The 5,569-nt window shown below is 42.5% G+C and overlaps 1 pseudogene; it reads left to right on the top strand.

Annotated features, from left to right (window-relative positions):
- The first annotated feature begins 692 nt into the window (after positions 1-692).
- The window catches only part of LOC102837838, an 8,519-nt pseudogene continuing 3,642 nt past the window's right edge, over positions 693-5,569 (top strand).

A 5,569-nucleotide genomic window follows, 5' to 3' on the forward strand; every position in this document is an offset into this window, starting at 1 on the left:
TGGCCCATGAATAATTTTCCTACCCCTGTCCCAAATCTCTCTACAGTTTTAAGAAACAAAGATGTAACTTTGAAGGCTAAGGAATGCTTGATCCAAGCCATGGCATTTTCAATTACCTCATATACATAGGAAATCTGGAAAATGAATAAGGAAGACAGAAGATTTCATGCCTTTGAATTACAGTGTTGGCAAAGGATATTGAATGTGCCATGGAATGCCAGAAAAACAAACAAATCTGAGTTGGAAGAAGCACAGTCAGAATGCTCCTTAGAAGTGAGGATGGCAATACTTCATCTTATGTACTTTGGATATATTATCAGGACATCAAGTAGAGGGTTAGCAAAAAAGAGGAAGGCCATCAATGAGGTGAATTTACACAGTGGCTGCAACAAAAGTCTCAAAAATAACAATGATTGTGAGTATGGCACTGGACCCAAAGGTGTTTCATTCCATTGTACATAGGTTTGATATGAGTCAGATCAGACTCTAGGGTACTGAACAACAACAGTGACGCATGTGGCCCAGCATGTGAACTGTAAATCACTATATCCCAAAAATATTGCTACAAGGGTCAAAGAGGATATGAATAAGAAAACATGGTTTTCTAAAAGCGTGAGTCCTAGAAGTAAGGCAATGGATTTCCCTCAATAACTCTAAAGCCAGTTTATAATATTAGAGTAACTATGTGAGAAATGTTGGTGACATCTAAGATGGTAAGCATGTTGTTGTTAAGTGCCATTGAATTGGTTCCAACATAGAGACCCTGTATTGGGTTTCCAAGGAACAGCTGGTGAGTTTGAACTGCTGACCTTGTGGTTAGCTGTCCAGTGCTTATCCTGCAGTGCTACTCCAAGATCATAAACATGGAACTCCCAGATCATAAACATGAGTCTCCATCTATTAATGTTTGAGTCCTCATCTGTTAATGAAGATAGTTTGTTTCCTCTGAGCAAGTGGCTTGAGTAGAATATCATCCATGGTCCAAATTATTAGTCATCCATCTCCAAACACATCTCCAAACAGTTATTTGATCATTTTTTTGTATAAAGTCAGAGTCAAGATTTAGAATTCAGTCTTTCTCTCTGAGATATGTCTTCTTCTGTTAAGGATACTATCTGGCTGTAAGTAACTTAAACAACAGGAAAACCTGTTTGGCTGGTAGAGAGAGAAACCATCAGTAATAAAGGATAGATGAGATGAATGACAGGGGCTTCGCTAAAGTTACAAAGACCTGGTTTTTGAAAGCCTGAGGCCAGAAGCCGCCCAGTCAAGGGCCCGGCACATGGCCTCAAACTGAACAACATAGGCTCCATGTCCAACCAGCAGTTTGCAGATGGCTAGGCCAAGGCAGCAGCTGAGGCACCTGAGGACAGGACCTGTGCAGAAGAACCACAACTGCTGCACCGTGTCAGCATTGGTATGTGGTTCAATGTGCACATGAGGTTCCACTTCCTGTCCATGACTGCCTGTGCAGAGTCACACTCGATCCCTCAGTGTACGTCTTTGTGCACCAGAGCAAGCTGTACATAGAGGGCTTCCAGAGCTTGAAGGAGGGTGAGGAAGTAGAATTCACCTTCAAAACGTCAGCTAAGAACTTGTGATACAATATTAAATAATTGTTATCAGGACTGACTGTGAGGGTTGGAAATGTAAAGGTGGACATTTTATAGCAAGGAGGGGAGTGATTAACTTTTCAGTCTAGGAGCAGAGGTCCCTAGGGACCATCAAGGGAGAAGAGCAGAGAGCAGGACCCTACCCAGAGAAGCAGTGATGCCTGAAATGGAGCCAGAGATGATGATGTGGAGCTATGGAGCAGCTGGAGACATTAGATCCAGAGAGGGAAAGCGACTGTGTGCTGAAGACCTGAGGGACACGGGGGAAGGATTGCATGGAGGGGATTGTAACCATGGCAATGAGACGATATATGATAGAATGAATGTAAAACTAATGTTCTCCCATGTATACTATTACATAATTCACAATAATTCATTTAAGAAAAAAAAAAAAAGCTAAGGAAGAACAAACAGGATGGTGGATCGGGTGAAAGTGCACTGAAGAGCTCCTTAAGCAACAACACAGAACACTGGACTAAGCAGGCTCAGGGGATGGTGCCAGAACTCTGAACCACATATAAAGGAATATTTAGAAGGTTGGAAGGCTTACATCTAGGGGAATTTGTAGCAGAAGCAAGAAACCTATTGCTTTATAATTCAAGACGTTCAGCTGCTCCCAGAGCCGTCATCTTTGAAGAAACCAAGCAGGGGAAGGATCAGAGCAGCCACAGACACCTGACAGAACCACGGAGATAAAGGAGTGGATACTCTTTTTTGTTTTTTTGGATCTGTTCATTGGTCTTTCACTGTCTGTGCACCTCCATTCTGGTGACTAGAGGGGGTGCCTGAGCGAGTGGACACCCCATTCCCACCCTCACCCTGCCTCCGGAGGGTTCTACTACACATGCACACAGATCTCCTCAAAATTTAAAGTGACAGTTTCTACTTAAAACCAAACAGCAGTGCAAAACGACCACAGCTGGCCCTGAACTGTTTATCACTAGGAAAAAGGCCTGAAAGGGGATTGCGGAGCAAAATAGGCAGATTAAAAAGGAAATAGGCTGAAAATTAAATTCTGAGTTACGTCACAACGACCAACAGTGGCATCTTGAAATTTCTCAGGAAGAAGAGTGACAAGGGAAGACCATCTCCTGACCATATCTACCTGGAGGCAATCAGAAGGCATAAAAAATACCAAAATACACACCCATCTAAGTATTAAAGCCACAGATAACTCCTGAATATGCCCCCAAAACAGGAGCAGATGACCATATCTGCACATGTCCAGAAACGAGATAAAGTGACTGAGGCAAATGAGCTGGAAGTAGACCTATACTCCATACTGGAAGATGGGCAGGCTTTGGAAATGCCTGAGAAGGAATTCCTAAAAATGATTATAAAATGTATCAAACACTATACAATGGAGTTGAGAAAAATAAGGAAGAAGTCAGGAAAGCACTACAGGAACAATCAAATATGATAGACACAGCATTGGAAACAATTCAAAACCTACAGAAAGAAGTCCAAATGATTAATAATAGAATATCAGAAATTGGCAATACACTGAAAGAGCAAAGGAGTAGAATTGAAGAGATAGAAGCCAGAACTAGTGAGCTAGAAGATAAATCTCTCAACACTACTAACATAGAAGAACAAGCACAAAAAAGGAGAAAAAAATCTGAAGAAGGCCTAAGATTCATGTTAGACAACATGAAGAGGAAAAACTTAAGAATTATCAGCATTCCAGATCAGGAAGAATCACACAAGTCCACAGAGGAGATAGTTGAAGAGCTGCTGGAAGAAAATTTCTCTGACATCCTGAAAGGGAAAAGATAAGCATTCAAGAAGCTCAACAAGCCCCAGGAAGAATTGATCCTAAAAGACAATCACCAAGACATATAGTAATCAAGCTCTCCAAAATCAAAGATAAGGACAGAATCCTGAGAGCAGCTAGGGAAAATAGAAGTGTAACATACAAAGGCAAGCAAATCAGATTAAACTCAGATCTCTCAACAGAAACCATGCAGGCAAGAAGGCAGTGGGGAGACATATATAAAACCCTAAAAAAAACTGCCTCTACCCAGCAAAGCTGTCAATCAAATATGATGGTGTAATCAAAACATTCCAGGATACAGAGAAGCTAAGGGATTTTGCCAAAGCCAACCTTGCTAAGAAAAACATCCTAAAGGAAGAAGTTCTGTGCACTGAGAACCAACAAGAGCAGACAACAACTACAGTATGACATATGTGGCAGGATTACTCTGAACTCAATTGACAAATGGAAAAATCAAGAATAGAATAAAATTCTAAGAACAGAGGATCTGGGAGGTCAGTCTATGATCAAAACAATTACAATGTGAAAGAAGGTAAACACAGAGGAACAGAGATCCGGGTGGGAGAAGGTCAGGTTGATTATAGGATAAAACAGACTGTCTTAATGGAAGGAAAAGTTAATGGAATATAATGGCGTTGGGGTCGGGGGGTTAGTTCAGGTGTTGGGTAGGGCAATACAAGAAGGAGGAGGAGGTGGAAGAACAAGATAGATAGGGGAACACTGAGACAGGTTTGCATGACCTAAGTGGATCAGAGGTAAATAGTGATGCATGTTCAACCTTGGAACAACAGGGCTCTGTGATACAAGGATTTAGGCATAGTTTGAAGAGGGAAAATAATACTAAACTGCTTGACTGTCTTATGAATATTGGTTTCCCTTGCCTACTATTATAAAATAGACACTTGAGTGGGCTAGAAAGGAATGCTGGGAATAATGATTACAGAAAACTTGTAGGCCCATCTTCAGCCTATAACTGATTAGAATACCTAAAAGGGGTTCTAGAACTTGCCCAGTGAAACAGGCCTCTTGTGGAGCCTTTGCAATGTATAGGACCTTAGGTGGAATCCTGAGTCCCATCCAGAACTTTATGAGGTGGGACATTCCCACTGGAAGGACAAGCAGACCAGCCTGGAACAGCTAGAGCAACAGAAGATACATCTTCAAAGAAAGATCATCAGGAAAAACCCAAAACAAAAATGTCAGCATGACTGGCTGATACAAGAATAAGCAAGCCATTTGCCAGGAAGCCATCAAGGCAAGCAATCAAGCTCCTCAGGACAAATTCTCCTCTAAGACTGAAACTCAAAGGAAACACATGAACAGGTATGTAAGCTTGTTAGCAACCACATTGGTCTACTGGTGAGTGGAAGAGGAGGAAAGGCAGCATTGAAGAAATGGGCTGAGTTTAACCACAGTTAAACTCCCATTGACTCCCATTGACCTGGAGATGAGAGAGAGAAGAGGAAGGGCTGGATGGTCCAAAGTGTTGTGAGACCTGGGACACTTGAGTCCATGGACAAGGACATAGCCACAAATGCTGAGAAGAAAGCATCCAGCTGATATGAAGTGAGGGGAGATGGACAAGAACATCCAAACTTGCAGATAGTACCCCTTTGAACTAGTCTCGATGGCATCAGAGCTCTACCAGAGGAAGTTTACCCAAAAAAAAAAAAGTTTGAAAAGGAAACAAGGGTAAATTGGAGGTAGAGGTAGTGACTCTAAATACCAACAGAGAGGGAAGGAGTCTTCACATCAAGTACCAATGCTATCCCCTCTGTACACAGGGTAGATAGGGACCGGGAACTTAGACACTGGCTACCTAAAATTGGCAATGAAGGCATGAAGTGACTGGCTTACAAGGTTTCAAGAGGGAGTGTCCGGGGGTGGGGTGGGGAAAGAGTCTCCACTGAATAGCTTTCATCTTGTCTAGATGGGCAGTGAAAAGAGATGGGGTTATCCCATCTAGACAAGATGAAAGCTATTCAGTGGAGACTCTTTCCCCACCCCACCCCCGATTCCATACTGAATAATAAGGAGCTCTGGTAGCGTAGTGGTTACGAATCGGGCTGCGAACCTTAAGGTCAGAGGTTCGAAACTACCAGCCGCTCTGCGGGAGAAAGATGAGGCTTTCTACTCCCGTAAAGATTTACACCCTCGGAAACCCTGTACAGGGTCGTTATGG

This window comes from Chrysochloris asiatica, unplaced genomic scaffold (assembly GCF_000296735.1).
Source record: "Chrysochloris asiatica unplaced genomic scaffold, ChrAsi1.0 scaffold00062, whole genome shotgun sequence".
Taxonomy (NCBI): domain Eukaryota; kingdom Metazoa; phylum Chordata; class Mammalia; order Afrosoricida; family Chrysochloridae; genus Chrysochloris; species Chrysochloris asiatica.